Raw genomic sequence first — 23,122 nt, 5'->3', positions numbered from 1 at the left:
ATAGCTCATCGAGCACCCGGATAGTGTTGTCCAACCAAAATTCAGCTCGTTCGGCATCATCATCATCCGTAGCTTTAAATTCAGTGGCCCCATGTTTTGAACCCTATCGATTGGGGCTTACTTGACCTTATTTGGTCGATTCGGAGGTATTGTAGGTGCGGGGTTGCATTTGTCGAGAATGGAGGTTGTGGAGCGATCGTGTTAGTTCGAATGTATTGGTTAAACCATTCGTTCATCACACTATAAAAGGCTTGCCTAGCCTCATCATTCGGATTCTTGGCTATAGGTTGAGAGTCCATGGCGCTGTCCCTTGTGCGGGAGCAGCGCCACACTCTCCCCATCATCAGCTATTGCTCGGTTGGGATCGGGATCCATTGCTATAAACAAACTCAAAGTCAAATTGTCGAAATCACCACACTATCGATTCATCATTTAATGGCATGTATAGCTAGACCCCAAACACCTCACGGTAGTCCTAGAATCGACTAAACCGTGGCTCGATACCAATAAAATTGTAACACCCGATCCCGAGACCATCACCGTGTCGGACACGAGGGTTAACAAGTCAAGTCCACATATTTTGCCCACCAATTTGACATTTCCAGTCGGGCTGGAAAACTGCGTCACTGTCGCCATAAAAATTATATCTCGAGTTTCAAAACTCGGAAACTGGTTTCGTAAATTTTCCCTGAATTTAGACTCATATATCCATCCATGGATTTATTTCTAGAATTTTTGGTTGGGCCAATTGGTACAGTTTATTAGTTAAAGTTACTCCTGTTACAGGGATCGACTGCTCTGACATTCGCACGTTACAACTTGAATATCTCTCTGTAAAGGGCTTTAATACTGGTACCGTTTGTTTCTAATGAAACTAGACTCAGAATGGAATCTGCACATATAAGGCATGACTCCTAATTCTTTCTGGATAATTTATAGTAAATTTTTAAAGTTGCGACAGGGGACCCAGAAACCATTCTGGCCCTGTCTCACAATAGCTTTAATATCTCTTAACAAGTAACTCCTATGACCATTTCGTTTCTTCCATATGAAAATAGACTCATCAAGGTTCATTTACATAGCTGATTCACTATTTAATACCATTCCTACAAATTTTGGTGATTTTCACATTCACGTTACTGCAGCTGGCAGCATCTGTTTTTAAGGTAGGTCTTACCTATTTTGTAGTCTCCATGAACCAACTAGTCTTGCCATACATAGGTCCACATATGATCATTTTAACCATGCCAATGGCTGATCATGTGACCAAAATTCCCATTTCAATTCATAGTCACATCATGACACCATATATATATATACAAACCGCAAATAGTCTAAGTTCATTCTTCACTTTTACGAGCCGTTTTAGCATGGCCGTACACATATACATCACCACATTTTTAAACCAACAAGGGTAGTCCTATACATGCCATTTCAAAGTTCAACCAAAATTTATACCAAAATAGAGGCGTTGATAGTGTGGATGACTTGACTTTAATGATCCCGAATCCGATTGCTATCGAGCAAAATCTATAAGACAGAGAGCCAAAGCAACGGGTAAGCATTTTTATGCTTAGTAAGTCTCAAGGAATAAAATCAGCTTTAATTAAAGCATTACATTCTCATAACCAAATACATCATTTCACTAATACACATTCACATAATCATACTTACTTCACCATCCCAACTCTTAGGTTCATACACAAATAACGGCTTCGTTAAGGCCGATAACTCGTTCCATCATAGGAGCGGATATGCATACGCTCTTACTCCTAGCAGCATAAAGCACACACCACACTTACCTTGTTATTGGGAAATTTCACAAGTGTATTAGCTGAAATTTTCCAGCAAGCTTATAATTTTCAAATCACATACCTTGAGCTTAACCGGATATAGCTACTCGTTCAAACGCCTTGGGACATAGCCGGATATGGTAACCCGCACCAAGGCCTCACGGGACTTAACCCGGATATTACGATTGCACAAATGCCTTGGTCTTAGCCGGATAGAATGACTTCATACGAATGCCTTGGTCTTAGCCGGATATAGCCACTAGCACCATTGCCTTGGTCTTAACCGGTTATAATTTCAACATAATTGTCTTTGGGCTTAGCAGGATATCATTCAATTTCTCATGCACACATACATCAATAATCATTGGACATACATATTTCATTTTCGTTACTAAGGCTCAAACACAATTATAATCATTAGCATAATCGCCTTGGGACTTAGCCGGGTATCATTCGAATACTCATACACATAAATCAATAATCAATACATCCATATTTCATTCCACATAATTCAATTAAGGTCACTTCTTGAGGACTTACCTCGGATGTTGTCGAGCGGCTTTTACGGCTATTCGATCACTTTTTCCTTCCCTTGTCCAATTGTGGCCCTCTAAGCTCTTGAGCTAATTCAAACAAATTCAATTTATTAAAACCTCATTGTGCTAGCTTATGGCGAATATGACAAGGAGTTTAAATGGTCATATGGCCACCCTTTAGCTTGAATACACAATGGTCATGCACATTTTATACTACATCAAGCAATTCAATACAATTCATTCGAGCATCAAGGAAAAGCTAAGGCCTTCAATAGGCTACCCAAGGCGAATATTCATGTCCATGTTGAGGCCAATTATGCACTTAATACCTCACAAAACAGCATGCATTTTACTAGTTAATGCTTTGCATATTGTAGCTCAAAACTTATATTATAGCATCAAGCACTCATATGTGTGCTAGGCCGAATGTGCTTGCAATTTCACAATCATTCTTCAACATCTTCTTCTTTAAACAAACATATTCATCACTTAGTTCACAACCAAAACATCATGTGCAAACATATATATACATATATGAGCATGGCGAATTTCAAGGTGTCCATAGCCATCCAAAACACAAATTTTAACTAACATGCAAGAAGCATGAACCATGCTCATGAATGCATCATGGCCTAATATGACAATCATGCCCTTTTCAACTTCAATCATGGTTAAACAAAAGAAACTCAAAATCTTACTCATGAGTAGACAATCCATCATTGCATGCATCATCATCAAGCTTCACACTTAGCATGCAATGGCTTTATCACCATAACAACTTTGGCCAAATACCATTTCCATGGCATAACAAAGATTTGAGCCATGGCTAACATGCACATCAAGTTAGCAACCAAAACATGCATGAAACTCCTAACACAACCTCATACATACCTTAATCTTTGATGCCAATTTAGCCAAATCGCCTTCTAGATCTCTTCTAAACCAAGCATGAAGCAAAAATCCTCTTTCTTCCTCCTTATGATTTTCGGCCAAAAGATGAGAAAGGATGAACACAACAAATTTTTTCTTCCTTCTTTCTCAACTCATGGCAAGGGGGATTACCACACTCACACACATTTTTTTTTCATTCTTTTCTTACCCATGCTTATTTGTTTATTATTTCTCCCTAATGCCCAACAAAACATGTTTCATGACATGTTTAGCCCATATCTCTTTGTCATGGCCGGCCATCACTTGTACAAAGGGAATTTGACATGCAAGTCCATTATTTTGCATGCATGCTTTAATTAGTCATCACACATTTCCCCATCATACTTTCAAAGTTCACTACTAGGTCCTTTCTAGTGAAATTCACCTTTATAACACTAAATCAATCATAAAAAATGTCATACATGAATACACACATATTATAGGCATCGAAATAAATTTTAAATTATTTTTATGCCTCGGTTTTGTGGTCCCGAGACCACCTTCTGACTAGGGTCAATTTTGGGCTGTCACAGAATAAAAAAATATGGGTGGGAAGAAGAAATAGGTTGGTTTTAAATTTTGGTCTAATTCTTCTTAAAAACTTATAATTTTGACTCTTTTACAAATCAGCCCTTTTTCTAAAATTAAATTTATTTAAAACTCATTTTTAGGAATTGATTTATTTTCTAAAAACCATAATTGAAAACATTACCAACATGCCATGTCACAGAATTCCGAACACTTGAAGGCTAAAATTCCTAAAATACCTCTAAAACTTTTAGCTATTTTGGGGTATGACAAAGCCGGTAACGAATTTGTCATGGCACCTTTTTTGGACCTACATTGATGGGGTGCTCATTGTGGCCCCTTTTGACGAAGTTGCCTACTCCTCATGTCCATCGATAGCAGATATGGCTTCTAAGCAACTATGAACCAGGGCATGTACTCCGAATAGGTCATCGTGTCCGACAAGAAAAAGGGTTCGCGGATGGGTAAGAATTCTATCCTACAATCTCAAACGCTGATGAACTCCTTATGGTAATCTCGCCAATTCTCGATGGTCTTCCCCCATAGATCCAACTTGTACAGTGTTTTCATGTCTCACAGTGGCAGCAAAATTTGTTGCCTCTACCTGAACTGCTACACCACTCGATCCGATTTGTGCATCTCCACCATTGCATACATTATCAATTGCACCTACGCGTCCTACATACTCCGAATGGTCAAAAATTTTGACGGGACTCATTCTATGATATCTGACTCGGCATACTGCATCTATTCAAACTATAATGCACAATTATAAATTTTGTTATCATGAAATTTTATTTTACAAATTATTCTATAATTATTATAATTTCAAAAAAATAATTAACTAACCTTGGCTTTCGAGCTTTGATCTAGCAGTAGTAAGATTTCTTTAAGCTGTTCCGGTAGTCCCACGTAACTCGGCCTATTGTTCCACCTATTCAAGCGATATTTTAATTCAAACATATAATAAATAGACAACATTTACTATAAAAACTACATATTTATTATCAAATGATTTTTACCTCGTCACCATGAGAACGTATATAGGTCGTTCACTTGGGGACGTAGAAATGGTAGTCGCAACCAGACCCATGACTGTAGTAGGAGCAGACAACCACTGATTGACATCTTATCTAGTCTCGTTGCCCGACACAACTCCTGATACAATGTGGCCAACACGGCTAATCCCCAACTCAATAGTCTACTTTCTTTGAAGTCGACTAGGTGTAGTAGCCACCTTATATGCACCAAATTTCGAGATTTATTAGGCATTAGAATGCCCCCAATTAGTCTTAAGATGAATGCTCGAGTGTATTTTTCTTTGACAACGTCGGACGCGTCTTTAGGAAGATATTTGAAATTGATTTCCAACCACTTCATAACTATCCAGCCACCTTAAAACTTATTTGACACCTTTCCCAAAAATGCCTCGCAAAGATCCTTTGTATTGGGAACGACCATTGACCCCGTGACGACTAGCCCATCCAGTGGTAAATCAAGCTGCAAAGCTATTGTAACACCCCACATCCGTGTCTTACGCCGGGTCGGAATATGAGGCATTACCTAACTTAAACTTATGCATATAAACGTTTTCATAATACCAAAACATGGTCAAATTAAAACTTTTTCAATTTTATCTATAAACTCCTTAATAAGTGCCTACTAAGCCCAAAACATCTATTGGAACCCATTTAGAAACAATCCAAGTCCTTCAAAGAACTCTGAAAATAACTCTTAACATAGGGGCACATGCCTGTGTGGGAGGGGCAACACACCCGTGTGACATTTCAACATGGTCGTGCTATTTTCCCCTGTGGCTTACATGGCCTAAGAAATATAGGGACACACCCGTGTCATATACCCGTGTGGAATTAATTCTAAATGCACACCTACAGGGGTTTTCACACAGCCTGGAACACTCCCGTGTCCTTCACACGGCCAGGACACGCCCGTGTCTTAGTCCGTGTGCAAAAACTTAGACATTCTATTTTTGACATCAGCAATCTTTAAGGGCCACACGGCCAAGGAACACGTCCGTGTGCTAGGCCGTGCCCTTCACACGGCTGAGACACACGGCCGTGTCTCTGCCCGTGTGTTTACTACCATGCATATTGACTTACAATTCTTACGTGCAGGGGACACATGACCATATCACACGCCCATGTGATAAACTGTGTGTTACACACGGCCTAGAAACACGCCCATGTGCCTACCCATGTGGACAAAATAAGGCTATTTACCAAGCCTTTTTGTCAGTCTTTCTTATGTAACCTGTACAAAAATCACTCTATACTAACATAAAGGCACATCACATAGCCAAAATAACCACAATAGACAACATTTCATTTATGCAATTTATTCATCCATGAAAATATCATCTTCCATTTATAAATCAAAATGAGTATTGACCGTCATCCATGGCCTTGTACAAAATGAGTATCGTATTCATCATATGAGCCAACTCATTATGGCTAACTAACAAAACACTAAACAAAGACTCGAGTCCCTATACATGCCAGAAAACAAAAAAATGAAACTAGCTATACCAAGGTCTTGAGTGATAGTGTAATCGAAGCTTTTGATGTCATTGGATCCCCGATGCTAGCTTGGCGACACTATAAGGAAAGAAAAGAAATAAGGGTAAGCGTGGGAGCTTAGTAAGTACATATATGCAAATGAAGTGTAATTATAAGAAAATCATATTCATCTAACGTTAAAAATCATTTAACGTCTCTATCTTACTTTTCCTTTCATTTATGTGTACTTAATACACCTCGTTCCTTACTCAGGTCTTAACCATGAGTTCGATATGCATACCTTGTCAAAGTATTCATCAATTAAATCTTCGGGTTACCCATTGAACTCTCGAAATACATATAGATACACGGGGAATTTGTGTCTAAATGCCATATACGAAATCAGGGTTACCTCGTGCTATGAAACGCTCACAATTGAGCTACTCATGGGCTTTTTTTATTAATTTAGGACCCGGACCCCATAGTTATCATGTAACATTTGCTCATTGAGCCACTCACGGGTCTGTACACAAAGTCAGTACCCGGACCCATGTTACCTATAGCATTTAACTCATGAACTCAGACTCAACTCATGAGTTTAGACTGCATAATTTTTATAACATGACCCTTTGTATCCTATGCTATTTCTAAGGTTCAACGGGCTTCATATCCCATCAAATAGCATCGCGTTTTGTTCACATCGTAATTTACTCGCACAACATGTCGTTTATACATTCATGAAAACAATTAGAATTTAGGTACATAACAGCAATAAGCTAGTTATACATGTGTATTATTAAAATATACCAAATTAAACTTCGATAACACATTATTTACATATGTACTTACCTCGATACAAAATGATGAAGATGAGCTTAATCCCCGTAAACTTTGTTCTTACCCCGATTAAGACCCGAATCACGTTTCTCTTGATCTAAATTAATAAAATTCATTTATTTCATCAGCATATCAATTTAAACGCTCAAAAGTTCATAATTGGGCAAGTTGACTATTTTGTCCCTAGACTTTCACAAAATGACCATTTTACTCCTATGCTCGAAAATCGATTTTTATCGAATTTCTTCATATTATAAACCTAGCTGGTTACTTTATATACTAGAAGCAATCCAAAATTTCCATTATTTCACACATTTATTATCTATTTTACAACTCATGCAAAATAGTCCCTATTAGGGTTTTCATGAGAAATCCCTTCACAAAAGTTGTTTATTACTCACCAAAGGATCATATTATTCCATAAAAATTAAGAAAACAACTTAAATGCTCTCATGGTAAAACCTTAGACTTTCAACCATTTTTCAAAATAGTCCCCTCATTTAAAAGCTTTTGCTTCAAGGGGTCTGAAAATGTAAAAATCATCAAGAAAAGTCATGAAAACCACTTACTTGTGAAGGCTTAAAGTAACTGAAATTTTCAAGCTTCAAAAACCCCTTTAATAGCCAATTTTTCGGTAGAAGAAGAAAGAGTGAAAAAGATGAAACCTTTTGTTGTTTATTTTATTCAAACTAGTCAAAATTGGTGACCAAACACCACCTAATTTTGGCTTTCTCATCAATTTGTCCCCTATGGCCGGCCAACCTAAGAATTAGGGGGTCTAATTGCTCTTTAAGGCCCCCAAATTAGGTTCTTTAGCTAATTGACACTATTATCTAGCAAAATAGGACTTTTGCACTTTATGCGATTTAATCCTTTTTCACAATTAGGCAAGCAATCGCTAAAATTAATTCACCAAAATTGTCATGTACTTATCTAATCATCCTACAATACATAAAATAATATTTAAAATAATTTTCTCGACCTCAGTTTAGTGGTTCCGAAACCACTATTCTGACTAGCTCCAAAATTAGGCTGTTACAACTATGTCCTTGATTGTGATTGTACACTCGTTGCATGGAAGATGGAAAGTGTATGTCTTGGGCCTCCATCTTTCTACCAACGCGTTGATGAGTGTAGGATCGAGTTTGTAGCCTTTGAGCATACGATACGCATTCAAGAATCTCGCGTAAGTAACCACGAATTTCGGTATCTGGGCTCTTTGACAAGTTATTTATGAACCCCTCCTAAACACGATCATCTATCTATTTATATAAAAAAATAAATAAATTTAAAATATTTTAAAAATAAAAAAATTTAAATTTAACATAATTGAAAATAATGAATTAAAATTTCGTCTTACCACTATAGCTTGAGCGATAGAAATGTGATTGTCGTCAAAATAAATCAGAGAGGTTATCATTCGTGACAATTTAATGGAAATGAATGATATACAAAATAATTAAATAAAACTATAATATTTTTAAACAAGCATATAAAAAAATTTAGCACAAAACTTGAGAAAATTGAAAGAATTTAGAAAGTTGAGAGTTTAAAAAGAATTGAGAGAGTTAGATTTGAGTGAAAAGAATGAAAAATGGTTTGGTATTTATAGAAAAAAATTTTACCGTTGCCAATGTTCTAAAAGTCGTTGGGGAAATAAAGTTCAAAAGACCAATTAAAAAAACAACATATTCTTCTAAATTAGCCTAATATGGCATACTATTTTGTTTTTTAAATTAATGGTAATTCCAAAAATATATAAAATTTATTATTTATTATAACAAAATTATAATTATGCGAAAATTTCTAAAAAAATAAAAATAAAAAGTCTATTCCAAAAAAATATTATTAATTTTAAAAGTTTAAATATGCCATAGTAATGTGCGAATATTATATATATATATTGCCTTAATTCACTCACTTTTATTACATTCTTGAGTCGATTTTACATGTTTTATAGTATTTTAAGTCAAATCTTATTTTGTCAATTGAGCCTTAATTCAATCGACATGGTCATTGTTGATGTGGGTTCAGGTGCGTTGAACCGTATTATGCTCTTATTTATTAGTTAGAGAAGAGCTATGGATAGCTCTATACACGGTGTAAAAAAAAAATTCTGATATTCCTTAAAAAATACTTCAAAAAAAAAGGCAATCTTATTTTAACTTGTAAAATGCATTTTCATTTTTATTCTTCTTTTAAGGTTATTTTAATTTTTTTAATGCTTTTATTTGTGTAAATGCTTTTAAGGTATTTTAAATTAAGAAGTGATTGGAGTAAGAGAAGGAGGTCGGAGAAGCATAGCATCTAAATCAAAGGAATCAAAGCAATATTACCCAATGGTTTTGCAATGACATGGAGATTTGAAGCCGTGAAATTAGGTTGAATTTTGTTGCACCTTTCTATTTTGTTTTTCATTAAAGCCATTTGTATCCTCTCACATGTAATGACTTTTGATTTAGAAAAGCCTTGTAAACACAGGAGAACGATAATTCTCCATGAGATAATTTTAAATTTTAGTTTTACTTTGGTTGGAGAGTTTTTCAAGTATTTTTTGTGCTTGATTCAAACAATTTGTGGGTGAAATTCCAAAAACTTTGGAGATTAATATATAATAAGCTTTTATTATCTTATATTAAATTGTTCCAATGTCTTATTTATTTATTTATTGTGTTGCTTGGATTTCTACAATGAGTTAAAATATTTGTGGCTAGGATATCAGTAAGTTGATGATTTAATAATCAAAATAAGATTAAAATCTTATTTAGGATAATAATCAGATTAATTACTTGATTTGATAACATTAACTAATCTATGTATGAGACGGGTTAGTGAAATGATAAAAGAGAGTAGGATGGGTGTTTAATCCTAGTGGTAGAATGTCGAAATACACCAACAGTTAGGTCTAGCCTTTAAGATATACAACATCTTAGGCTAGTGGGGAGCTGGTAATGGAGATGGCAGTGATACACGTGGTGACATAGTAAGTAATCATATAATATAGAGGCTCATCCAAGTTATCAAGCGGAGATTAGGTAGAGTTTCATTTAAGTTATCAATTGTCATTAACTAAACATGATCCTAACCATTATTTTAGTGAAGGTTGAGTAATTTGTTTAGTTTATTAATTTAGTTATTTTATCCTTTTCAATAATTAAAGAGAACTTAACAAATAAAATGCCAATTAACTCAAATTATGCATAAGTTAGAAAAGGACTTGAAGTTCTAGAGGGGCATTAAAGACACAATCCTCTAGACAAGTCTTATATAACAAGCTCTTTGCAACCCAATAAAAGCCTTAAGGCATTCATTATGAGTAAAGGATCATCAAATATTGTAGCAACTTCCTAAGAAATATCATTTTTATCAATGAAAGGATCCATGTAAGTTTTGCTGTTGAATTCAAGGATAATATTTTGTAAATTATGAAGATGGATAAGGTGAGAACCCGGCCTCGAAGCAGAGGTTTCAGCTGCAAGTGCTAAGGAAGTGATCACTTGCATGTTTGTTCCTATAAAATTATGCAATAATTGTCTCGAGAAATAATTATGATGCTTGCACTATTGGATGTGGACCTAAAGGTTGCATCACAACTGAGTGTGAGGAAATCTACTAGTGGAGGTCTATGAATTCCTTAGAGACAAATGAGAAATTGTCGTGCTCATGGGATGAGGGCTAAGGTTTGGAGAGAGTTTAAGAACTCATAGCCTTATAGAGCTTCTTTTTTAAACTTGGAAAGGTCCTTTTTGGTAGGTACCTTTAAAGATGGCTTTGTTCTGTGATTTCCAAATTTCTTAATAGGTTCAAGCAATAAGGTTTAAGCTTTGATAAGTGTTAAAATTAACATATTTTAGCCTCATTCTTAGTGCACGTTTGAGTGATTATGTAGCATTTATTGTGAATTATACACTCCTAGTCATCTATATTCATGTTTTGATGCTTAATTAGGGCACTTGGGAGAAATAGAAGTGAGAAATGGATGGAAATTAGAATTTTGGAGCATTCCAAAAGCTGTGCACATGCAACAGATTTTTGCACAAGCAATCCAGATGGTAGTGTGTCCAGGGTATGTTGATCTCGGGAACTATGTGGATTGACACCTGTAGGTTATGATTTTTAGGGTCTTTAGCACTTTTAAAGGTTATAAATAGGGAAATAATAAGGGAATAAGGAAGCCACCAAGGGAGAGCATGAAATTACCTTGAGAACACCATTGAAGCCAATTTCCAAGCAATTTTCCACTAACATTCAAGAGTCCAAGTTTATTTTTAGGGGAGTTAGCATGGATTTCAAGGGAGTTATCATGGATATCTTAATACCTACGGGAGATGAACCCTGAGATGGATTCTATTGTTTGATTTCTATTTTATGCATTAAACTCTTAGTTTCTCGTTTCCAATTATGAATGTTTTATTATTCTTGGGTTAACAATTCTAGAATGTTAATTCATGTTTGATGTGTATAAGTTTGAGGTTGAGGATGGATAGACCCTTCTTGTAATTAGATCTTACATAATTGAATAGAGTTACATGCAATTCTAGAAATAAGGTAACGTAAATCTATAGGATTAGAGTCAAATCTAATAGAGGGATCTATAGAGAGAATTAATGCAATAATGGGGATTTTAATTAGAAAAAAATTTAATTAATCAAACTAGAGTTAGTTGCTCTTATACTCAAGATAGATAAAATCTAAGAAAATAAATTGCATAAATTAGATAGAGAATTATAGATAAAATCTAAGAAAATAAATTGCATAAATTAGATAGAGAATTATAGATAAAATCTATGTGGATTCTTACCTAGCTATTGTTTTGTCACTTGGTTGATACTTGATTGTTTTATGATTAATTCTTTGGTGCATTCATTAGTTAATTTAGATTGTTTGATATAATTTTAAGCAATCCTTTGAATTATTAGGTCAAATAATAGAAAGGTGATAATTACTTGTAATTGTAGTCCTCAAGGGAATGATATTTGTGCTCACCATAGTTATATTATTAATTGATAGGTGCAATTGCAGGTCAATTTATTAATTAGTTTAGTGAACATCGAGTTTTTGGCGTCGTTGCGGGGATTTAGGTTATTATAAAAATCTTATTTTTGTTAATTTAGCCAATTTTAAATTTTATTTTATGTTTTTTTTAGTTTAATTTGAAATATTGATTGGCTTTCATTTGGTTTTTGACATGTTCTTTTGGTTTATGACTAGAGGCAACCCATTGGAACCAATCATTTTTTATAGTGACAATCAAAGAATTGCTTACAGATATCGAAGAGAGGTTAAAGAAACAAGGAAATATCAAAATAAAACTATCTTAGACAATCAAGAGGAAAAAAGATATTATTGAAGAAATGGCAGATCCTCCTTTGACTATATATGACTATGCCAAGCCAACTTTGACTAGGACTGAGCCTAGTATCATTAGATCGAGTGTTGCTGCATATAACTTTGAGATCGAGCCGAACACATTTCAGATGGTGCAGCAATATATTCAGTTTAACAGTTTACAAGATGAAGATCCAAATGCTCATCTAGCAAATTTCTTAAAGACCTATCATACTTTTAAGATCAATGGTGCTTGTGATGACTCCATACGGCTAAAGTTGTTCCCATTTTCTTCAAGGAATAGAGCAAAGTAGTGGTTGAATTCACTTCCATGGGGTTCCATCACTACTTGCACTCAAATAACAGAAACTTTTTATTAAATTATTTTCCACCAACTAAGACAGCCAAGTTGATATCTTTTCATTTCCCTAATTGGAGCCTGAGACACTTTATGATACTTAGGAGAGTTTTAAAGATATTTTGAGAAGGTTCCCTCACCATGGTCTACCTTTATGCATGCAAGTTTAAACCTTCTATAATGTTTTAAGTCCCTCAACTAGAAAAATAATTCATGCAACAGTTGGGGGAACACTGAATAACAAAACACCTAAGGCAACTCAAGAGTTTATTAAGGAGATGGCATTAAATAATTAGCAGTGGCAAGGCATTAAATAATTAGCAGTGGCAAGTCACAAAAGCAAAACCTACCAAAACAGTTGGTGTTTATGATGCAGACATAGTTACTATGTTGGTAATTCAAGTTGAAGCTCTTGGTAGAAAGATAGATGGTTTTAGCATAGGGAAGCAAGTTACTCTTGTGATGCAATGTGATGTGATTGAAGCGAGTATGATTTGTCAGGAATGCCTAACTTTTAAATCTAACTTGGAGCAGGAGCAAGTTGAGTTTATGGGTAATAATTCTAGACCTAAAAATAACCCTTACAGAAATACTTATAACCCAAGATGGAGAAATCGTTCAAACTTTTCCTGGGGTGCCCAAGGGAATCAAAGATAACAACCCCCTCTTAGTTTTTAGTAGCTTCATCAACAAGAGAAGAAGCCAAATATTAAAGATATAATGGTTAAATTCATTTCAGTTTTAGAAAATAGATTTCAGAACACTAAAGCAACTTTGAGAATTCAACAAACATCTATTTAGTGTCTCAAGAATCAGATTGGACAGCTTGCTAAATTGGTTTCAAAGAGACAACAAGCTAGTCTAACACCGAAACCAACCTAAAAGAGAAAGTAAACACAATTGCTTTGAGAAGTGGAAAGGTTTTAATCAAGCCTGAAGAGAAGTTGAAACACAAAGATGTTGAGAAAGAAGATGGGGTTGAGGATAGAAAAAAAGAGAAAAAAAATAATGCTTAGATAATACAAACCACCAATCTCACACCCAACAAAGTTGAAGAAAGCTCGCATGAATAAACAATTTGGTAACTTCTTGAAATTTTTCAACAACTACATATTAACTTACCCTTTGTTGAAGCTCTTTCACAAATGCCCAAGTTTGTCAAATTCTTAAAGGAGCTTTTAACAAATAAAAGGAAGTTAGAGGAGTTGTCCATTGTAAAGATTAATGAGGAATGTCCAACCATTCTCCAGATATAGCTACCTATTAAGCTTAAGGATTCATGGAGTTTTACTATCTTGTTTTATTGGTAGTTTATTTGTTGAGAAAGCCTTAACTAATTTATGTGCTAGCATCAATTTAATGCCATATAAAATGTTTAAGCAACTTGGTGTAGAGGAACCAAAACCTACTAGGATGAGAATTCAACTAGCTAATTGATCAATTAAATATCCTAGGGATATTATTGAGGATTTGCCTGTTGAAGTAGATAAATTTATATTCCCTTTTGACTTTGTGATATTTGACATGGATGAGGATGTTAAGATGCCTTTGATTTTAAGTTGACCCTTTTTAGCCACTACTAGAGTTGTTATTGATATTGGTATTGGTAAACTTGTGCTTTGGGTAGGTAATGAAGAGATTACTTTTCAAACATGTGATGTTGTACATGTTTTTAGTGAGCAAGATGGTATTTGTTATTATGTTGATTCTCTTGATCATGAAACTTAACATTATTTATAGGAAATTACTCTTAAAGACATATTGGAATTGTGTCTTGTTCAAGGTGATAAGTGCCAAAGGACAGGTGAAAAGAGAATGTTGTAACTCAATGAGCTAGATGAATGGCTAGGAAATGCTTATGAAAAATCAAGAATGTGTAATGAAATAACAAAGAAACATCATAATTCTCATTTAAAGAGGACAAACCAATTGAAGGCTACGAATGTTCTCTAAAAAGCTTATGTCAAGATGCATGGGTCCACTTGTGGTAAAACATGTGTTTCCATCTAAACAAATTGAGGTAACACATCCTGAATATGGAATATTTAAGGTAAATGGTCATCATCTCTAACTCTATCTTGGTAGTGATATTGATAATGAGAAAAAGTAGTTCCTGTTGGATCTAGTGCCTAAAGTGTAATATTTTCGTCAATGTACATTTGTAATTATTCTTGAATTACATTAATACTTTTCATAAATGTCCTCATATGGTTTTTGTACGCAAACCAAAATGGAAGCAAATGTTGCTCACTGGTAGTCAAATTGTAATACAAAAAGACAACTTATATTAGTAGACGAACCTAAACATGTCATTATTTTAATCAGAAATAAGAAAACTAATTAAAAGACTAATATGTCGTCTGTTAATTCTAATTGGTGATATACTTTGTCTTGGGCATCGAAGCGGATGATTCCCAAAAGATAGAGACATAAATGTGATTGACTAGACTAATAGTACATCGAAAAAGACCCAAGAAGAATATATCCTGAATTCATTTATGGATTTATTCACTTGTAATGTTCATAGTGTGACATACCTAAATCCTGAGTGGATGACAAACTATGTATGTCTGACTCATACACTTTGATGTAAATAAAAGCTTGAGTTCAAATAGATAAAGAACCAAAAGTTGGTGCATTGGTTGTATGACTTTTACAGTATGTAGCGTCATTCACAATAGTGGAATTCATATCCCAAAACATGGGTAAATGATATCCTCTCATTGGTATTACATGGTTGATGAAAAGTAAACGTGGATACGAGTCGTTCGTCTTTGTGATGAATTTGATTACTATTTATTGTAATTGACTTTTAATGAAAGAAGATGTAATAGTTATGATGAAATAAAATAGGATCATATTGGGAGAACGAATATTTTTTAAAATATATTAAGGATATCTTATGAGGGTAACACACTTATGACAAGGTTATTGGATGAGCATTGAGTAGTTGTTTTCGTAATGATGTGTCGTTAGAGAGAGTTCAGTAATTTGACAAAATGAGTTTATAATTAATAGGCAAAAATCTGAAACTTAATTATAAATCATTTGAGCCCTAATTGCATATGTCTAATCGGTCCCTTTACTAGCTCGTTGAAGCTAAAAATAAATTGTGTGTTTGAATCAAAATAAATGAAATGAAAAGAAATAGAAAAATGAGAAATATTCATGAATGATTATGGTTTTCTCCGAAATGGAGAAATGAAATAATTTGGAAATGAAAATGGAAATGGAAAAGAAAAAGAGAAATGATTCATTTGCAAATGTAGATGAATTAATTAAAAATGATCGAGAGAATCTGTTTATACTTTTTAGCTATTTTAAAGCCCGAAAATGAAAGTAAACCATCCGATCATAAGGAACAAGTTGAATTGTGAAATATTAAATATAATTTTAAGAAATACTAGGGGCGACAACCCTAGTAGGAATACTAGGGGATGTCGTCCACCCTACTCCTACTTTAAGTATGAATTTTTTTTTCTAGTTAAAATAAACCTCTACAATTCAACAAGGGCACTACATTCTCTTCCTATAAATAGATAGGACCGATAGGACTATTAAACATTAGAGAGAATTTATTCTCAACTATTAAATATATTTTTCTAGAATAACAATTCTGCTAGTTCTTATTAAAGAAGAGAGAATTTTCGTTTGCATCCTAAAAGAAAAAGAAAACTTTTCTAGTTTTGTGTTTTGATTCAATTGGTTTGAGCCTACACTCAAAGCAATTCGTGGTACGAGAATAGCGAAGATGATGGTTTGGTTGAAAGTTGAAAAACATTAAGGATCCGTTTATCCGAAAACACAGGTACAATTTCGATATAAAGTTTATTGCTAAAAACATCTCTAACTAGGTTGATTTTTAAATTTTTAATTTTTTGTTATGTAAGAAAACTATTTTCAAATTGGATTTTTTTCCAACAGTTCTAACTCAAAGATCTGATAGATCATGTGTTACATAAGGAAGTTCAGCTTTAAACTTTAAACAATCGCTTCTCGGGAAGCACCTAAGTGTTTATTGATTTTTTTTTAAATTTCATGTGTTACATATATGTGTTTTAGGTTGATTTTCTTTTTCTTCATTGTTATTTATTTCTTTTAGAAGTTGTAATTTTGTTAATTGAATGCATTTTAGGTCTTATAAAAAAAAACCAAAACTTGATTTTTCCTGAAATCACACAGTTCCTGTGATCTACATAGGTTGATGACACAGTCGTGTGGATATTGGAGACTATTTTTTTTCACTAGATCCATTTTCAATTTTTTTTTATTTTCTTTTGTTCTCTTTTAATTTTTGCAACGATAACTGTACTTAATTTCGTATCTCCAATGTTTCAAGATTTCACTATATCAACACATTCATCCCAATTCAGGGCAGTTTCAATTCTTTCCTCATTTTATTATTTTATTTTGTTTTTGATGTTAATATTTATTCGTACTTGAGGCCAATGTACATCTTAAGTGTGGAGAGGATTTTATACTTTTATTCAACTTAGTCCATGAATTTTTTACATGTTTTCTTAAACAATTTTCTTAAATTTTGCATGAGAGTTACCTTTTCTAAATTTAGATTTTTTGTTGATTCTATTTTGTGATGATTTGTAGATTTTCATTTATTTTTTATTTATACTTTAATGCATGAGAGAGTCAAGTATGATAAGCTGTTTTCAGAAAAATTCATTTTAGATTTTTTCCCTGAACTTAATAATTGTCTTGAATTTACAAGTTTTGACATCAAAACCATATTTTTGCGAGCTTTTGAACCTTTAAAGCATTCATCCTTTTATGCTTATGTTATTTTTTGTTTTAAGTGTGTCAGTTATGCATGTGAAAACCACATTAGTGATTTGATATATTGAGATGATAGAGGCACTTAGGATTTAATCCACTTAGCCTTTAAATAGTCTACCCACTTTATTGCCCATTAGTGAACCTCTTTGAGCCTAATCCCTTTTTCATCATTTATCACCCACTTATTTTAACCCTTAAAACCCTATTAATATTTGAATTACCATTTTCTTGCGTTCTTTTAGTCGAGATTAAATTTTGGTAAGTTCTCAGACCATTTTGATCATTCTTCATGTTATAACCCCATTATCTTGTTTGTTGAGTTTACATCATCACTATTATATCTTGTATAAAAGCTTACTTCAACAGTTTTGCACCTAATATTTTAATATTTTTACAATTTAGTCCTTAACTCATAAAAATAAAAATTCATGCAATTAGGTCCTTGCCCATGCTAGTCGAATTTCTCTTACTACCATAGCAAGCCATATTTTTCATTTATTTTACATTTCTACCACAAAATTTACACTATATCATCCCAATTTTGTGCCTAGTCAGAATAATGGTTTCGAGACCACAAATCTGAGATTATAAAATTTATTTTAGTATTATTTTGTGCCCTACAACATGATAATAGGATTGTGTAAAAATTTTGTTAAGAAACTTTATCGTTTGAATGCTTAATTTGTGAAAAAGGACTAAATCGCATAGAGTGCTAAAATTGTGTTCTATTAGCTAAATGTGTTAAATAGCTATAGAACTTAAAATTTGAGGTGCTTAATGAGTAAATAATCCATTATATATGTGTATGGCTGAACATGAAGTGTAATACATGAAAAGTCAAAAAGTCAAAAATGGAGTATGGTTTGGTATTTGATGACAAAAACAAAAACTACTAAAATAAAAATCAAATCGTAATCTTCTTATCCATCTTCTTCCACTGAAATTTTAAGGAGAAAAAAAAAACCCCATGGAAGCTTGAAATTTTCAGCACAATAAAATCCCTACATGTAAGTCACTTTGGTGTTAGTTTTTGAGATCCTTGATGCATGATATAACAATTTCTACCATTATTTTGAGCTAAGGTGTATGCTAAAAAATTTAACCATGTGTTTCATGCATGTACTTTGATGATTAATGGAGGAATATGGAAGTTTGGCGATAGATGAACATATTTTTCTAAGCTATTTTTTATGAAAACACCTAAAAGGACTTGTTTGTAAAAATTGTAAAAATAGGTGTTAAAAATGTGATTTGATGAAAAATATGGGTTGTTATAAGAGGGAATATGAATTGGCTATGCTTGGGTAACAAAGAAATTGGTCGTATTTCATTTTATGAGCCTAGGGGCTAAATTGTAATTATGTGAAAGTTTAGGGGCAAAACTAAAATTTTCTTAAATATGATTTATGGGTTGTTTTGAATAATGTGGTAATTAAATAAGTGAAATATGCTATTATAAATCAAGAAAAAAATGGAGTCTGGGCCTAAACCGGGGAAAGAGCAAGATCTTGGACTAAATCGAATTAATTGTCCATATTTTTGTACCGAGGTAAGTTTGTGTGTGATTGATACAACTCTTTATTATGCATTTAGCATTTAATGTTGTATGAATTGTATATTTTTCTTCGTGAATATTCTTGATGTTGTTCGATAAAGGTTTGAGGTGATAAAAGCCGATTAGACCTTAAGAATACTGAGGGTATAAAAATTAAGACATTTGGGTTGCTGAGATCCCGTATAAGACCATATCTGGGATATGGCATTGATATAAGATTTTGTGTAAGACCATGTCTAGGACATGGCGTCGAAATAAGAATTCGTATAAGACCATATCTGGGATATGGCATCGATGTGAGATCCCATGTAAGACATGTCTGGGACATGGCATTGGCATCTTATTGTGCATGGTAATTCCAAGTGCCCCTAGTATTCCAAGTGGTTTAACGGGTAGTCCAAGGATTTATCAAAGAAATGACGAGGTATGATCATGTTGAAAAAGTATAGGTATGTACACTAAGCTAGTAGGTATTGAGATTACGAAATGATAGAACTTTGGTAAGAGGAGAATAAAGAAATTATGATCTTGAGTTCTATTGAATATTGTGTAAATTGTATGAGGTAGGGTATGACTACAATGATTTTTGAGAATGAGATAAGTCAAGTTATGTTATGTATGTGTATGAAAATGCATATTCTTATTGTTTATTAATTACATGCGAGCTTACTAAGCTTTATGCTTACACCTCCTCTTTTCTATTTTCTTATAGTATCGCTAAGCTAGCTCGAGAATCGAAGTGCGTCGGAGGCACGTTCACACTATCAATTGGATTATTTAGGTATAGTTAATCTCAACATTTTGAGTATGGCATGTATAGGGACTTAGTCTTTTTGTTATATGTCATATTGGTTTAGCCAAATGTGTTGGCTTATGATGATAGTTGATTCATTTTGTGTATGGTCATGAGATGTGTCTCATAATGAATATTGGGTTGTAAATCTGTTCATCTATGTATGTATGTGCCAATTCGATTATGATACGGCCTATGGTTATTGATGATTGAATGTTGAGGAATGTCATGTATGTGTATAAGATGGTATGAAAATGCATGTATGCAAGTCTAAGAAATATTGTTTATTTGTATATATGTGTTTGAATAAATAAGGGCACCATTTAGCTTGGAAAATAGCCTTAAAGTTGTCCACACGGGTGTGTGTCTAGGCCATGTGTGACATATGGTCTACCCTATGGGCATGTGGTTCGGTTGTGTGTCCCTTGCACCCTAATTAATGCAAAACAGAATGCCCAGTAGTAAACACACGGGTAGAGACACGACCATGTGTCTCGACCGTGTGAGTGACACAGCCTCAAAATACGGGCGTGTGCCCAGGCCGTGTAAAGTCTACACCTGAATTTAGATTTTAATTTGCCACACAGCCTAAGGACACGGGCGTGTGCCCTAGCCGTGTGACCTCATTTGGCTGATGAAGTCATAGTTAGATAGTTAAACGGGCTGAGCACATTGGTGTGTCCCAAGCCACAATGGCGTGTGTGACCACATGGCCTATTCACATGAGCGTGTGACTCTCCAAAACATGAAAATTTTCTAAGTGTTGTAAAAGTTCCGAAAGTTCTCGATTTAGTCCCACATCTTTCCTGATGTATGTTTTGGACCTTGTAGGCCCGTATAAGTGATGTTTAGTATATGTTCGAATGACTTTAATTGGAAAAAAATTTTATGGACTGATTTTTGGGTGTTTGATTGCATTCAAGTATAGTAATGCCTTGTACCCTGTTCTGGCTTTGAGTACGGGTAAGGGGTGTTACATTTAGTGGTATTAGAGCTACGGTTTAGTAGATTCTCGGACTAACGTAGCATGTGTATGAGTCTAGCTGTACATGCCATAAATACATTGTGATAGTGTGACGAGTCGTAACCTTTTTAAATTGTGTTTTTATATAGTAATGGTTCCCAATCGAGCTGAAGCCGACGACATAGAAAGTAATGCGCCTGCCCATTGAAGGGATAGTGCCGCAAGAGAGTAGACCCCCCACAGTTAGTTAGGAAGGGGGAGAAAGGGCTCGAGAAGCCTTTCTCCATATGATGGATGCCTGGTACATGGAGTTCGTTTAGACGAACCCGAACGCTCAACCCCCTCCACCCCCGCCTATCCCTTAGCCTATCCTTGTAGCACCCCAAAGTATGGATTTTATGAGATCGAATAAACCCCCAGTGGATAAAATTTGAAAGTAAGGAGCCGAAGAATTTCGAGCTAACATCGATGATGATCCAGAATGAGCAGAGTTTTAGCTCGAAAACACCGTCCGAGTTTTTGAGGAATTGTCATGCACACCGAGCATGAAATGTGTTGTATCACTGCTTAGAGATTTAGCTTACCACTAGTGGAAGACACTTGTCTCGATTGTATCGAGGGAGAAGATAACATGGGAATTTTTCCAAGATGAGTTTCGAAAAAAGTATATCAGTCAGAGATTTATGTATCAGAAAAGAAAAGAGTTCCTTGAGCTGAAGCAAGGTAGAATGACCGTAATTGAATACGAGTGTAAGTTTGTAAGACTCAGCAAATATGCTCGGGAATGTCTGTCAACCGAAGCCATTATATGCAAGATGTTTGAGGACAAATTAAACAAAGACATTTGGATGTTTGTTGGTATGCTTGAGCTGAAGGAGTTTGTTATACTTGTTGAAAGAGCTTGTAAGGCCGAGGAACTGGCCAAAGAGAAGAGAAAGGATAAGTCTGAGGCTAGGGATTCAAAGAAAAGATTTATGGGCAAGTCATTTCAGTCCACATCGAAGAAGTTGAGGGACTTCTATCCTCATTCCAATGTCTCTATGGAGTTTTCAAATAGAAATAGGGGTAAACAACATTCGAGTACTAAGGCCCAGACCACCTCGATTGCTAGTGTTGGTAATACTCGACCAAGTAGACCGGAATGTCCCCAATGTGGTAGACATCACTCCGGTGAGTGTCGAGGGAGTGATAGGACCTGTTTCATGTGTTGTTCCCCAGACCACATTATTAGAGAGTGCCCCGATATGGGAGGAAAGGGGAAATACCAAAGTGAAAGATCGAGTAACACTGCTAGTCGAGGTAGACCGCAGAAAAATTCGGGTAGTGGAGCGAGCAGTAAGAATGCTCCTAAAGAGTCTGCTGTGAGACCCGAGGGTAGAGCTCCTGGAAGGACGTAGGCCATTCGCACTCACAAAGAGGCTTCATCTCCAGATGTCATTACGGGTACATTTTCTATTTATGATGCTACTATTATTGTTTTGATTGATCCGGGATCTACCCATTCCTATATTTGTATGAAATTGGTGTCTAGTATGAGCATGCTTGTTGAATTTATGGAATTTTTGATAAATGTGTCAAACCCGTTAGGCAAATGCGTGTTAGTTGATAAAGTATGTAAGAATTGTCCTTTGATGATTAGAGGTCACTGTTTTAGGGCTAACCTTATGCTTTTGCCGTTTGATGAGTTTGACGTAATTCTTGGAATGGATTAGTTAACTGCTCATGATGTAGTAGTAAATTACGGGAGAATTTATTGAACTGAAATGTGAAAATGGTGATATTCTTCGGGTTGAATCAGATGAGTCGAATAGCTCGCCTGTAGTGATTTCTTTTATGGCCACTCAGAAATGTGTAAGGAAGGGTTACGAACCTTTTCTTACTTTTGTGTCGACTATAAAGAGTCGAAGTTAAAGATTGAGTCAGTATCGGTAACTTGTGAGTATCTGAATGTGTTTCTAAAAGAATTGCCTGGATTGCCTCCAATTAGAGAAGTAGAATTTGGTATTGATCTAGTTCTGGATACGACATCCGTTTCTATTGCTTTTTATAGGATGGCTCTAACTAAGTTAAAGGAGTTGGAAACCCAATTGCATGAATTGACGGATAAAGGTTTTGTGAGACCTAGTTATTCATCGTGTAGTGCATCAGTTTTATTTGTGATTAAGAAAGATAGTTCGATGAGGCTATGCATTG

The sequence above is a fragment of the Gossypium arboreum genome, chromosome 3 (genome assembly GCF_025698485.1).
Source record: "Gossypium arboreum isolate Shixiya-1 chromosome 3, ASM2569848v2, whole genome shotgun sequence".
Classification (NCBI taxonomy): domain Eukaryota; kingdom Viridiplantae; phylum Streptophyta; class Magnoliopsida; order Malvales; family Malvaceae; genus Gossypium; species Gossypium arboreum.
This window is presented reverse-complemented; position numbering follows the sequence as displayed.